Genomic DNA, 15915 nt, shown 5'->3' with positions numbered 1-15915 from the left:
TTTGAGATGCAACAGGTAAGAGCAAGCAAAGACATTGGCAAACGTGGGGGTAAATCTCAATATACATTAACTATTAAAAACGATAGTGATGTCTAAACTGTGGGAAAAGAGCAACATAAAATTAAATAATTGAACAATTTGTACAATGGTAGGGAGTCATTAGAGTTAAAAAATTCTAAGATCTTTAAGGTGTTGAAGATGAAGATAAAGATACTCATTAACTTTAGACTTTACTAAGTATCTACATTAAAATTACTAAGATAACATACAGCCAACAGACACATGAAAAAATGCTCATCATCACTGGCCATCAGAGAAATGCAAATCAAAACCACAATGAGATACCATCTCACACCAGTTAGAATGGCAATCATTAAAAAGTCAGGAAACAACAGGTGCTGGAGAGGATGTGGAGAAATAGGAACACTTTTACACTGTTGGTGGGATTGTAAACTAGTTCAACCATTATGGAAAACAGTATGGCGATTCCTCAAGGATCTAGAACTAGATGTACCATATGACCCAGCCATCCCATTACTGGGTATATACCCAAAGGATTATAAATCATGCTGCTATAAAGACACATGCACACGTATGTTTATTGCAGCACTATTCATAATAGCAAAGACTTGGAACCAACCCAAATGTCCATCAGTGACAGATTGGATTAAGAAAATGTGGCACATATACACCATGGAATACTATGCAGCCATAAAAAAGGATGAGTTTGTGTCCTTTGTAGGGACATGGATGCAGCTGGAAACCATCATTCTTAGCAAACTATCACAACAACAGAAAACCAAACACTGCATGTTCTCACTCATAGGTGGGAACTGAACAATGAGATCACTTGGACTCAGGAAGGGGAACATCACACACTGGGCCTATCATGGGGAGGGGGGAGGGGGGAGGGATTGCATTGGGAGTTATACCTGATGTAAATGACGAGTTGATGGGTGCTGACGAGTTGATGGGTGCAGCACACCAACATGGCACAAGTATACATATGTAACAAACCTGCACGTTATGCACATGAGCCCTAGAACTTAAAGTATAATAATAATAATTTAAAAAAAAAAGAATTTGTTTTGGAAGAATTATTTGAATGCTTGACATTATATGACAAATCAATAAAAATACATTTAAACGTAAAAAAAAAAAAGGAAAAATATATACTAGGCAATACTAACCAAAGAAAGCTTATACATTTATATTAATAACAGACAAACTTTATGACAAAACATTACTATAAATAGAGAATAATTTCATAATGTTGAAAGTCCAGTTTATCAGGAAGTTAACACTATTTTAAATGTGTATGCGTCTCATAACAAAGCCTCAAAATATGTAAAGCAAAGTGTGACATTAAATTTAAAAGTTAACAAACTCAAAATTATAGTGAAAGATTTTTAACATGCTTCATTTGGGAACTGATAGATTAAAGGAAACAAAATATCAGTAAGGATATAGAAGATTTATATGGCAAAATTAAGCAAGCTTAATTTTTTTGTCATATGTAGAGTTTTATACCCAACAGAAGAGAGTGCATATTCTTCTCAAACACATGTAGAATGTTTATGAAAATAGTCCATGTCCTAGGCCAGGAGTTGGCCCTTGGGTGAAATACATGCTGCTGCTTGTTTTACAGTTTATTTTTTAAAAACAGCTGTATTTAAATATAATTCACATACCATATTTTTCACTCATTTAGAGTGTACAGTTCAGTGGCTTTTAGTATATTCACTGATTTCAGCATCCACTGCCAAAATTAGCTATAGTACATGTTCATTACCTTAAAAGGAAACTCCACACCTCTTACCTGTCACTCTCCAATCCCTCCATATCCAGCCCCTATCCCCCAGCCCTAGATGGCGACTAGTCTACTTTCTGTCTCCACAGATTTGGCTCTTCTGGACATTTCATATAAGTGGAATCAAACAGCCTGTTATCCTTTGTGACTTCACTTAGTCTAACATTTTCAAGGTTCATCCATGTTGTAGCACATATCAGTATATCATTTCCTTTTATTGCCAATTGATACCCATTGTATACATACATAACTTTGTGTTTATCCACTTATCATTGGGTGGACATTTGGGTTGTTTCTTCTTTTTGGTTATGATGAATAATGCTACTATGAACAGTTGTGTACAATATTTTGTGTTGACATCTGTTTTCTTTTCTTTTCTTTTTTCTTTTTTCTTTTTCTTTTTTTTTTTTTTTTGGATATATACCTAGGAGTGGAATTGTTGGGTCATATGTGGTAACTCTAAAATTAACATTTTGAGGAAGTGCCAGCCTGTTTTGACAGGGCCTGAAACAGTTTATTTTCCCACCAAGTGTGTGAGGGTTCCGATTTCTCCACATCCTCAACAACATTTGTTACTATCTGTCTTCTGGTCCTCACCATTTCAGTGGGTGTGAAGTGGTATTTCATTGTGGTTTTTATTTACATTTCCTTGATGGCTAATACTGTGGAGCATATTTTCATGTGCCTACTGGCACTTTGTATATCTTCTTTGGAAAAATTTCCATTCAAATAATTTGCCCATTTCCAAAGTGGGTTATTTGTTTTTTATTATCAAGTTTAGCATCTTTTTATATTCGAGAAAGAAGATCATTATGTGAGTTGAAAAAAAATTTCCTCCATTTTGTAGGATATCTTTTCACTTTCTTCATGTTGTTCTTTGAAGTACAAAGTTTTTCATTTTTTTTTTAATTTATTTATTATTATTATACTTTAAGTTCTAGGGTACATGTGCATAACGTGCAGGTTTGTTACATATGTACACTTGTGCCATGTTGGTGTGCTGCACCCATCAACTCGTCAGCACCCATCAACTCGTCATTTACATCAGGTATAACTCCCAGTGCAATCCCTCCCCCCTCCCCCCTCCCCATGATAGCCCCAGTGTGTGATGTTCCCCTTCCTGAGTCCAAGTCATCTCATTGTTCAGTTCCCACCTATGAGTGAGAACATGCGGTGTTTGGTTTTCTGTTCTTGTGATAGTTTGCTAAGAATGATGGTTTCCAGCTGCATCCATGTCCCTACAAAGGACACAAACTCATCCTTTTTGATGGCTGCATAGTATTCCATGGTGTATATGTGCCACATTTTCTTAATCCAATCTGTCACTGATGGACATTTGGGTTGATTCCAAGTCTTTGCTATTGTGAATAGTGCCACAATAAACATACGTGTGCATGTGTCTTTATAGCAGCATGATTTATAATCCTTTGGGTATATACCCAGTAATGGGATGGCTGGGTCATATGGTACATCTAGTTCTAGATCCTTGAGGAATCGCCATACTGTTTTCCATAATGGTTGAACTAGTTTACAATCCCACCAACAGTGTAAAAGTGTTCCTATTTCTCCACATCCTCTCCAGCACCTGTTGTTTCCTGACTTTTTAATGATCGCCATTCTAACTGGTGTGAGATGGTATCTCATTGTGGTTTTGATTTGCATTTCTCTCATGGCCAGTGATGATGAGCATTTTTTCATGTGTCTGTTGGCTGTATGAATGTCTTCTTTTGAGAAATGTCTGTTCATATCCTTTGCCCACTTTTTGATGGGGTTGTTTGTTTTTTTCTTGTAAATTTGTTTGAGTTCTTTGTAGGTTCTGGATATTAGCCCTTTGTCAGATGAATAGATTGCAAAAATTTTCTCCCATTCTGTAGGTTGCCTGTTCACTCTGATGGTAGTTTCTTTTGCTGTGCAGAAGCTCTTTCGTTTAATGAGATCCCATTTGTCAATTTTGGCTTTTGCTGCCGTTGCTTTTGGTGTTTTAGACATGAAGTCTTTGCCCATGCCTATGTCCTGAATGGTACTACCTAGGTTTTCCTCTAGGATTTTTATGGTATTAGGTCTAACATTTACGTCTCTAATCCATATGAATTAATTTTCGTATAAGGAGTAAGGAAAGGATCCAGTTTCAGCTTTCTACTTATGGCTAGCCAATTTTCCCAGCACCATTTATTAAATAGGGAATTCTTTCCCCATTTCTTGTTTCTCTTAGGTTTGTCAAAGATCAGATGGCAGTAGATGTGTGGTATTATTTCTGAGGCCTCTGTTCTGTTCCATTGGTCTATATCTCTGTTTTGGTACCAGTACCATGCTGTTTTGGTTACTGTAGCCTTGTAGTATAGTTTGAAGTCAGGTAGCGTGATGCCTCCAGCTTTGTTCTTTTGACTTAGGATTGTCTTGGAGATGCGGGCTCTTTTTTGGTTCCATATGAACTTTAAAGCAGTTTTTTCCAATTCTGTGAAGAAACTCATTGGTAGCTTGATGGGGATGGCATTGAATCTATAAATTACCTTGGGCAGTATGGCCATTTTCATGATATTGATTCTTCCTATCCATGAGCATGTTATGTTCTTCCATTTGTTTGTGTCCTCTTTTATTTCACTGAGCAGTGGTTTGTAGTTCTCCTTGAAGAGGTCCTTTACATCCCTTGTAAGTTGGATTCCTAGGTATTTTATTCTCTTGGAAGCAATTGTGAATGGAAGTTCATTCATGATTTGGCTCTGTGTTTGTCTGTTACTGGTGTATAAGAATGCTTGTGATTTTTGCACATTAATTTTGTATCCTGAGACGTTGCTGAAGTTGCTTATCAGCTTAAGGAGATTTTGGGCTGAGACAATGGGGTTTTCTAAATATACAATCATGTCATCTGCAAAGAGGGATAATTTGACTTCTTCTTTTCCTAACTGAATACCCTTGATTTCTTTCTCTTGCCTAATTGCCCTAGTCAAAACTTCCAACACTATGTTGAATAGGAGTGGTGAAGGTTTTTCATTTTGACAATGTTCACTTTATTATTATTTTTTGCTGCTTTTGCCTTTGGAGTCACAGCTAAGAAACTACTGCTAATCTAAGGTCACAGAAATTGACACCTATGTTTTCTTGTCAGAATTTTTCAGTTTTAGCTGTTTACATTTAATCTTTGACCCATTTTGAATTAATTTTTATATATTGTGCAAAATAGAGGTCCAACTTTATTCTTTTGCATGTGGATATCAAGTTGTCTCAACATTATGTGTTAAAAGATTATTCTATCTCCCATTGAATTTTCTTAGCAAACATGTCAAAAATCAATTGACACTCAGTTTAAGAATTTAGTTTTAGATTCAATTCTATTCCATTCTTCTTTATGTCTATCATTACTTAAGTCCCACATTCTCTTGATTGCTGTAGCTTTGTGGTAAGTTTTGGAATTGGAAATTGTGAGTCCTCCAACTTTCTTCTTTTTTCAATATTGTTTTGGCTATTTTGGATCCTTCATAATTCCATATGAATTTTAGGATAAGCCTATCAATTTCAAAAAAAAAATGACAACTTAGATTGTGATAGAGATTGCCCTAAATGTGTAGCTCAGTGTAGGAGGTATTGCCATCTTAACAACATTAAGTCTAACAATCCATGAACACATAATGTCTTTCCATTTATTTAGGTCTTCTTTAGCTTCTTTCAACAATAGTTTGTAGTTTTCAGTGTACACTCCTTGCACCTCCTTGGTTAAATTCATTTCTAAGTATTTTATTATTTTTGATACTATTCTAAATAGAATCACAGTTTAGATTTTGTCATTTGCCTCCTCACAGTATAGTTTGACAAGCTTCTCTGACCTTTTTAGGTCAGAGAAATTGCAAATTGGTAGGAGGAATTTGTGGTTTGATCAGCTTTTTTTTTTTTTTTTTTTTTTTTTTTTTTTTTTTTCTTTTTTTTTTTGGTAAAACAATTTCCATTTCAGAGGTGTACCTATCTTAACACACAAAGTATCTGATTATCTCTGCTGTGGCAAAAGCCATTGATGATCATTGTTAGATTCACTAATTAAATAGGAAATGTAAAATAATGATATTCTAATTCCATCACTCTTCATTAGCAAGCTGTAATAATTTTATAAAGAAAATTTTCTTGATCTACTAGTTAATTACTCAATGGGGCAGTCTATATAGGAAATTACTCTATTTAAATATTTCAATATTAAATGAAATGATTACTTCTCACAGGCTGAAGGAATTAGAAGACATTCAGGTGGAAGACACTTGTACTATCAACAGGAGAAAATTTATACTTGTTCAAAGCCACACTAAAACCACTATACGGCTTAAATCTGAAACTGAAATCCAAGTCTTCAACTTCTAAATTTCATACTCTTCTAATTCACTGTGTTCACATACAAGGGCTTATCTCACCAAGTTTCCCAACTCTGTATCCTCCACAATATACAGTTTAGTTCAGAACAAAGTAGGATAACATATTTTCACCAATGTGTGTATTTATTCAGTAGATATTTATTGAGCGCCTACTTCAAGATAAGGAGTGAAAGTATCCATTGGCTCTAGCAATCCAGATATCTTTGCTAATCACTGTAAGACAATTCCATTGGAAAGTTTGAATGCCTACAGCATGTTCAACACTATGTTTGGTGCCCTCAAATATTTTTTTCATTCCATTTAATAGATAATCAGTGGGTATGATTGATTCTTGTCCTTTGATTAAAATATGTAGAATCTGGCCGGGTGCGGTGACTCAAGCCTGTAATCCCAACACTTTGGGAGGCCAAGGCGGGTGGATCACCTGAGGTCAGGAGTTCAAGACCAGCCTGGCCAACATGGTGAAACCCCATCTCTACTTAAAATACAAAATCAAAATTAGTTGGGCGTGGTGGTGGGTACCTGTAGTCCCAGCTACTCGGGAGGCTGAAGCAGGAGAATGGCATGAACCCGGGAGGCAGAGCTTGTAGTGAGCCGAGATTACACCACTGCACTCCAGCCTGGGCAACAGAGGGAGATTCCAACTCAAAAAATAAATAAATAAATAAGTAGAATCTATTGTTATTAGTAATGAATGTTATATTTTAAATTAAAATTAAACAAATACATAAAGTAATGAAGTCTGTGCCTCTTATACAACTCCTCAACTTAGAGGTTATTTTGAAAATTAAAGTGGTACCCCCTTGCCTATATGCTATTTCATTAGATATGAGAGATCTATAGCCAAAGCGAGACCATTCAGTTACTCATTCATACATCACAGAAATCTTCAACAAGATCAGCTGTGTCTCAAGCTTTGTGATGGCTACTGAGGAGGCAGAAGATATGAGATATGGCTTTGAGAAATTGATAGTCCTAGTAAATAGGCAACAGCAGTACAATGTAGTCAGGGGTGCAACTAAGAAAAACACAAAGTTTATGAAGAAACAATTGGAGGAGAAAATCATCAAGGTGAGAAGAGGAGGATCCAAATGATGTATCATACCTGCACACTGGGCCCTTCTGATTTGGAGTCCACAGACAGTTTAGTCGAGAAGATAGTATGTTCAATAAGTTAAAAGGAAAGAAAGGCCTAGAGCCTATCTGTTCCCCAGTATTGCACAGGGGAACTATCTATACTGCTAAACAAAAGTCTAGCTGCCTATCACTGAGCAAGAGCTGCCTAATGACTTCTCTACCTCCAGGATCTGCTCACCTTGATTCTCTTGCACATGATCTGCTAATGTGTCAGGTTACGGCTGCAAAAATGAACAAGACTGAAATTTTTAGGATGTCAGCAGGAGCCAAATTGCAAATGCCAGTGTCTGTTTTCTTCCTCATGGTTAGACTAGCACTAAGGGAGGGAGGGCTAGAAGATTTGAGAGAGAAATTTTCCTGCTATCCCATTATGCCAGCAGACAGATAGGAACCTACAATTTACCTTCTGTCAAAATTCCCTTTATGACTCACTTTCCAGCCCACTCTTCTTCCAGTCTCAGAGCAGGATATGGCCCAATGGCAACTGGATTGGGTTGATCCCAATCTCTCATTTTTTTCTCCTTCATTCTCTCTCACTTTTCTTTCATTCTGTCTCTGTCTCTCTCTCTCTCCTTTCCTATCTCTTTCCTCTTCTCTCTCACCCTGTCTTTCTCTTCCTCTCCTATTTCTTTCTTCTCTTCTATCCATATTTTCTTTATCTCTCTACTGCTTCCCTTCTCTTAGTGTTCTTGTTCTTTCTCATTTCTACTGCCCCATCCCTCTTTCCCAGCTTAGTCTCTTTCATTATCCCTCCAATATAAATCTTTCTCTCCTCTCTTCCAATCTTCTGCTCTCAGATTTCACAAGTTCTGTTTTTGTAAAGCTCTACCCAATACCTGCTAGGTGCCTGTACAAAACCATCCAAGGAATACAATTAACTTTGAATTGTACTAGGGCTGATCTTTGCCTCAAATATTCCAATTTGACAGATATTTATAGAATAATCTCTATGTACCAGACATTATGCTTGATTTTATTATTCATAATTTCATAGACTCTTCACAACAACCTTGCAAAGAAAGAAAGGACTATGATTCTCATTTTACAAACAAAGAAACTGAACTGAGTAGTGAGGATCAGAGAGAAAAGGTGGCATGAGTAAAATCACATACTAAGAAGATGCAGAATTAAGTTTTGTGTCTGGCTCCAAAGCCTATTAAATTCTTAATTTACCTGCCTGGGAATGATTAATACCTACACCAGGAACTGAGACAGAGAGCAGAGGTGAAAGATAGGCATGAGGAGGAAATGGAACAAAAGGAATGGCCAGGTGATATAAGCCCCAACTTCCCCTCTGCACAATTTTCCAACCCAAATTTGCCACACTGTTGACCTCCTTCTCAGCCAGGTAAAGTGGCCCAGTTTCTATGTAAGTCTTGACTACAACAGAGATGATCTTGATGGTTTAGCCCCTTCAGCCAATGCAACCTGAAAAGAAATTTTACTCCTCAGACGTGGGGTCTAACAGTGGATTACTGTGCTGTTCATCCCACTTCCCCCAAGTCTCCTTTGCTGATGATTGAATCTGATACCCAGTGGGCAACGAATAAGACATGGGCATCAGTGTACCCTCAAGTTTCAGTGTTCTGTCCCCTCACCTCATGTTTGTCTAGTGACTTGTCCTGCCTTGCCTAGGCTGCTTGCATCTACTGGGTCATGTCACTGCAGTCAAAATAGTCTTCCCCTAGGATATTTGGTTCCCACCAGTCCCATGTCACCAAGATATTGAGGACCCTGGGAGTCCTATAAATGAATAATGGAAAAAAAAAAGAGTTTAACTCAAAGAAATGCCTGAGTTTTGCATACTCCCCCATAACATTATCTTGCTTCTACAGCTACAATCCAGACTGGAATTAATTAGGTAGTACACATTTCTCAGGTACAGCATAACCTTTCCATGGGGAACTCTGACTGACAGTTTCTAATTTATAAGCTTTATTCTGGTGCATAGACAAACACTGCCATGCTCAGACTGTATCTTTTGAAGGTTATAGCATTTAGACCCCAAAGCTCTTAATTTTATTGGAAGTGGGAGAAAAAATGTCATACAAATATTTCATTTTGAAGCATAATGATCCCAACACACACCTCTGACTACAATAATTACCACCCACTCAGTTTCACCATAGTCGGAGAATCAGCCACAGGAGGGCCCAGCTCCCTGCTATGTCTGTTTTTGGGGTCCCCAGGCAGCAGAAGTGTGCTTTTTCTTACCCCCGATGGTTTGTTGACTATAATCTTTATATAACATATGAACTGGGGCCGGAGAGGGGATTTTGGCTTCAAGTTTAGTATGTTCAGTGTAAATACAGAAGCGTCCTTCCAAATATAATGGTGCCATTGAGACATCATCCTAGCTCAGAGTCCCCTGGTGGGAAGGCTGGCACAAGTACCTGATCATCCAAGTCTAGATTGAGTAAATGTTGCCTGGAAGGAAAAGAAGGAAGAGAAACCAACAACCAGAGGAGCATACAGAATTTGGTACCAAGAGAGCTGAGGGGAGAGAAATGGATATCCCAAGAGAACCACTGGGCAGTGCTTCAACAAGAAAGGCTGAAGAGTAATCTCAGGGGAAAGGACTATGTTGGTTAAAACAAGGGTGAGATGAGAAAGAAATGGGAAATTGTGTAAGGAAGGTGTCTGGGAAGAGAAACACTTGTGTATGGGGACTGGAGAGGATACTATCCAACTCAGAAGTGAGAGAGTTACCTGAGGGCCAGTCGTAGCCAGAACCCTAGTGGTGGCAGCCAAACCTACTAGAAGGAACCATGTTTCTTTGAGGATAAAAGAAGAAAAGGAAGCCCACCTGGACAACGGTCTAGAGATACGGGGAATGAGAAAGCAGACTTGTCTGGGTCATGAATAATAGCTGGAGGTTTCGCTTGAACTCTCTATTGGAGCGTTTACCTGTAGGTCACTACAAGAGGAGAATTTGTCTTTCTCAGTGCAAGAGCCTCCGGCTTTGTCTACCAAAACCTTATCCAAAGAGGAGGTTATGAATAAGGACTTAGGGACCCAGGTGTTGAAGAGAAAAGGGTTGGTGAGGCCTTGGCCTTTTCCACATTGTAATTCCATATGGAGCCTTTTTTTCAGGGACTCCCCCAGAAATCTTCATACGTGAGTTCTATTCCTGGTTCTATCACCAGGTTGCCGTAGGTGAGTCACTTCATGTCTATAATTCTTAGTTTCCCCTTCTGTAAATTTAAGATAATAATCTTAATCTCCCAGGTGGTCGTTGAAGTGTCTCAATAAGTCTTAAGCAAATGTAATGCAGCTGTGACTCTCTCCTGCTATCCGCAAGAGGGCAGATACAGGAAATCCTAAGGTTGTAATACCACTTGCCTTTTGCTCTTGGATGGGCTGGGCCTTGCGCAGGAGTGGAGTAGGAGTCTGGTGACACCTGCAAGATTGAAGATATGCCCAGTGCAGCTGGGAAGTCACCTATCACCAGCTCCTCATCTGCATTACTACACTGAAATAGAAAGTGTCTTTGACCTCCATTAGTGGAAGCTGTCTCTCTCTAAGTCATCTGGATTTTCTGACACGTGGTTGAAGTCCCTCCACTCTCCCTTTCTCCCTCCTTTCCTCTTCCCTGCCTCTACTTTAATTCATCAGAATAGCTATGAGAACTATCCTCTCTGGGGCTCTGCCCACCTCCAGATTTCCATTCTCGGTGCAAATATTTACGGCTATATTTCAGAGAATACATAGCCCCAAATCTCTCCACTTGTCTTTTCAGCCTTATATAGCCTTTAATAAACATGTGTGGGGGCGGTGGGGGTGGTAGGCACCAGAATTTGTTGAGTGCTAAGTATATGCTGGACACATTGTCAAACACATTGCATTTGTTTTCTCATTTAATCAGAACAAAGGTCGTATGATCACTTTACAAATGAGAAAACTAAGGCTGGGGGTAAGGTCATAAACTTATGCAAGGTTACATAGTGAAAAAGCAGCAAAGTCAACACTATGGTTTTTCCACTCCAAATCCAATGCCCTTGCCACTAGGCATCCCTCTGTGAAAGCCTGGCCTTCTACCTTCACCTCAATCATGTTTATGTGGCAAAGGGTCCCCTTCTGGTTTTACACACATGTGAACCATCATACAGAGTGGAGACAGGAAGCCATTTACAGGTGACCTCCACATGCACTCACACTGGGCATTCTTTCAGTTGTCACTCCTCAGCCCCTGATAATCAGCAGGCAGATACTGATGACTCTGTTAATCATGAACACCTTACAGGTCCTCAGAGCCTCCCAGAATTTGCCTAAATAAGGTGCCTTCCATGACCTGGACCAGATACCAGGGACCTGACCCTCCTTTCCTTATTCCTATCCTGATGCCATTACCCCCTTGTAGGTTTAGCTCTCACTATTATTCTTAGCCCAGGGTCCCTTGGTGGACAGACTGGCAGAGGCATCCTGATCTTTCTAGTCCGCATGGAGTAAATGCTGCCCAGAAGGAAAGCAACCTCAGTTTTGCGTCCATGAATCTCACAAGTGGAGCCTTAAGGTCCACCCCTGTGCCCTTCATTGTCTTTTTCTGTACAAAGCTAATCAAGGTTTCAAATCAGATAGGCCACCAAAGTTAGCTAATTTCAGCCATTTGGCAGTGATCTGCCACAAACTTGTACCTTGGAAGGATAGTGAACCAGCCAGGCCCAAGAGCTCAGCCACAGCTGGCTCTGGGAACCCACAGAGTGTGCCTGGCCATTCTCTAGCCCTGCAGTTTTATTAGCTTCATTTTTTATGTGCGTTTTAACTCTCTGAATGCAGCCAAAACCAACATCAAATAACATCAAGGAACATAAGGTCATGACCCCTCCTCCACAGTGCTCAGCCCCCCAAATCATTTAGAGGCAGTGTCAACAGAATACACCACAATTTTTCCCCTGCCTGTCTTTTCAGAGGGTGGCAAAGACTGTTTCTGCTCTGTGAGCTATTCTCAGACATTGCTGCATCAGAACTCACTGTGAGAGACGTTTCAGGTCACCATAACCCAAAGAGCAGAAGGAGGGGAAAAAAGGAGGGGTAGGGGAGAAATAAAATACAGCCAGCAATCAATCTTCAGATCTCTGCCTCCCTGAGGCCATGAGTCCTGGGCCCAATGGTCCTGGCCAGTGCCTTCTGCGAGGGACAGTTGGAGGAACCAACCGCCTGATTTTCTGCCTCATTGTCTCCCTCCTCCCTTCTTCCTCCTTTCCTTCTTTATCTCCATCCAGGGCCAGGTAGGAACAAGCATTCCAACAGGTCCCCCACATGGGCTACTAATCCAAGCCACCCTAAGGGATTCACCAGTTCCTTCCCTTGAGTTTTTAGGTAGGGAAGTCAAGAGTCCCAGACAGGTCTGGGAAGTTTCTCAGCACTGAAAACTCGGCACTGGGCCTGAAACCAGATGTGGGAGCCAAGCCACCCAAGCTGAAGGAGTTCTCCATTCTAGAGAAATTTAGAAAATCAGTTCAGATTATAGTTTTCCTGACCCATACTGCTGGGAGGCAGGGAAAGAACTCTAGGATTGGCTGGATACAGCCTTAGCTTTTCAGTCAGGAGCCAAGGGTTCTAGGCCTGACTGTGAGTCCTTAAGAAGTCATTTTCCTCTCTTGGTCTCAGAATCCCCCAGAAACAAAGCAACCACTCCTTCAAACACATTTTCTCAAAGTGGAAACTTTTTACTTTTTAAAAACAGATAATATGTTTACATTTTGGATGGTAAGTCTTTAATGAAGAGATCTTAGTGGTAGCAGTATGAAAGGAACACCATGTGACAAAGAGAAGAGAATTCTTAAACTTTTGTTACGTGCTTGCTCCCTTAGGAAACAATGGCTCAGGCCCTTCTATTCCCACACTCTTCTCCAACCTTTCTCCCTCTGTTAGAATCTGGTGAGCTCTCTAATGTCTACATCTGTAATGTGGCCAGTGGGTCTCTAGATACCCTACCACTCTAACATCCTATTATTATCTAGCCTCTGAGTTTTCTTCCCCGCACTTCTTGATGAAAATATTTGAGTTTAATAATTTTTCCTCCGTGAATAATTTTGACTCTTTCTATATATAGAACTTATCTCTATCTCTACCTCTACTTATCTACCTATATCTGTCTACTTATCTACCAACCTATCTACCTACATACCTCCCTATGTTAAGTAGAGCATTTAGAGCATTAGAGTTTCTTGTGCCAGTGAAAAACAAGATCAACAGTAATTCCTCTTACAAATGTAATCTATTTTTCTGTGGACCTTTTTCTTATCAAATGAGCTCAAAATATAAATAAGTTCATTTTGTCCAGTGGTAACAAGAACAGGTCAATAACATCTCTCTCCTTCAAATGGGGAGCTATCGCTAAAATGGAGTAGAAAAAGCTATTTTATTATGGCCTATAAAAAAATCCTACACCCAAATTAGAAACTACAATAGATACTTGGGGTTCCAGTCAAAGACAGTTTTTCTTCTGCAGACAGGTAAGGTTAAAAAATGCTTTCCCAACCCTTTCCCCTAACAACTGTCCATCTCTCAGGCAGTGAGCGGTTAGAGACAAGGAAGGAAAAACTGGAAGAAAGCTCTGGGCAGTCTTATGACCTCTATCCCAGAACAGGGAGATGGGTGAAAAGGGAAACATTTAGGTCATCTTCCTCATCCATTTATCTTGGTTTATCGGGTTATATCAAAAGTTCTTAAGCTTTCTTGGTTGCCAATGTTCCTAGCATCTCATTAATTCACAGTGCCTCTAGGTCAAAATAAATATCTAACAGTTTCATTTTTTCAGAAGTTAAGTTCACAAAACTCAATAAGTATTTATGCCCTGAATAACTTAATAGCCACTTAAAATCATAATACATGTAAATTAAAAGAAAAATATTAATATGCATATTAATGGAGAAAATATTTTTATTTTATCTTAAATAGATACCTTTCAGGCAGTACACAGCTTCTCAGATCTTGAAATCAGATTGGACACCACCACCTGCATTTCCTGTTCCACATGGATTTTCACACAGCATTTGATTTTTGTCACAGCAGCCATCAAAAGGAATGTAGTACAATCTAATGTTGAAACTGTGAACTGACACAAGCTAGTAGCGTGTGGAATGTCTGACAGATGTCTAGTATCATTGTGTTCCCCTCAGAAATGTAAAATATCCCACGAAGACCCTGTGAGTTCACAATTGTGCCCCGGGAAACCTCAGCTTATAATCTGGGAAACCTAGGGTTAGATCAACAAATTCCTGGCCATTCTTAGACATAACTTCCTTCCTTCTCCCTTCACTGGCTGAAATGTATTTTCTTAGTTCTATCTCCCCAGAATACGCTTTGCTGTAATGGTAATCTGAGATAAAATAAAAAGTATGTCCACATCCTCCATAAAATTACCATTGAAAGTATATTCTACTCTTTCCCCTTACAAGACATGTTTCTTATTGTAGTTAGAGAGATCTTTTAGAAAGTGCACATCAGACAAACCCATCATATTGGAAAAAATTTGGAATATTGGCAATAGCAAGTGGTGGTGAAGATGTAGAATAATGGGAGCTCTCATATATTGTTGATGACAGTGTAAATTGGAAAGCCACTTTGTAAAAATATTGGACATTATCTACTAAAATTAGACATATCTGTACTCTACGATCTAGATATTCCACGAAAACTGTTATGACCTGAAAACTAAATACTTATGCATTTTTTAAATTGTACTTTAAGTTCTAGGGTACATGTGCACAACGTGCAGGTTTGTTACATATGTATACATGTGCCATGTTGGTGTGCTGCACCCATTAACTCGTCATTTACATCAGGTATATCTACTAATGCTATCCCTCCCCCCTTCCCCCACCCCAAAACAGGCCCTGGTGTGTCATGTTCCCCTTCCTGTGTCCAAGTGTTCTCATTGTTCAATTCCCACCTGTGAGTGAGAACATGTGGTGTTTGGTTTTCTGTCCTTGTGACAGTTTGCTGAGAATGATGGTTTCCAGCTTCATCCATGTCCCTACAAAGGACATGAACTCATCCTTTTTTATGGCTGCATAGTATTCCATGGTGTATATGTGTCACATTTTCTTCATCCAGTCTATCATTGATGGACACATGGGTTGGTTCCAAGTCTTTCCTATTGTGAATAGTGCTGCAATAAACATACATGTGCATGTGTCTTTATAGCAGCATGATTTATAATCCTTTGGATATATACCCAGTAATGGGATGGCTGGGTCAGATGGTACTTCTAGTTCTAGATCCTTGAGGAATCGCCACACTGTCTTCCACAATGGTTAAACTAGTTTACAATCCCACCAACAGTGTAAAAGTGTTCCTATTTCTCCACATCCTCTCCAGCACCTGTTGTTTCCTGACTTTTTAATGATTGCCATTCTAACTGGTGTGAGATGGTATCTCATTGTGGTTTTGATTTGCATTTCTCTGATGGCCAGTGATGATGAGCATTTTTTCATGTGTCTGTTTGCTGTATGAATGTCTTCTTTTGAGAAGTATCTGTTCATATCCTTCACCCACTTTTTTATTTTTTTTTTATTGTAAATTTGTTTGAGTTCTTTGTAGATTCTGAATATTAGCCCTTTGTCAGATGAGTAGATTGCAAAAATTTTCTCCCATTCTGTAGGTTGC

Source organism: Macaca nemestrina, chromosome X, assembly GCF_043159975.1.
Source record: "Macaca nemestrina isolate mMacNem1 chromosome X, mMacNem.hap1, whole genome shotgun sequence".
Taxonomy (NCBI): Eukaryota; Metazoa; Chordata; class Mammalia; order Primates; family Cercopithecidae; genus Macaca; species Macaca nemestrina.
This window is presented reverse-complemented; position numbering follows the sequence as displayed.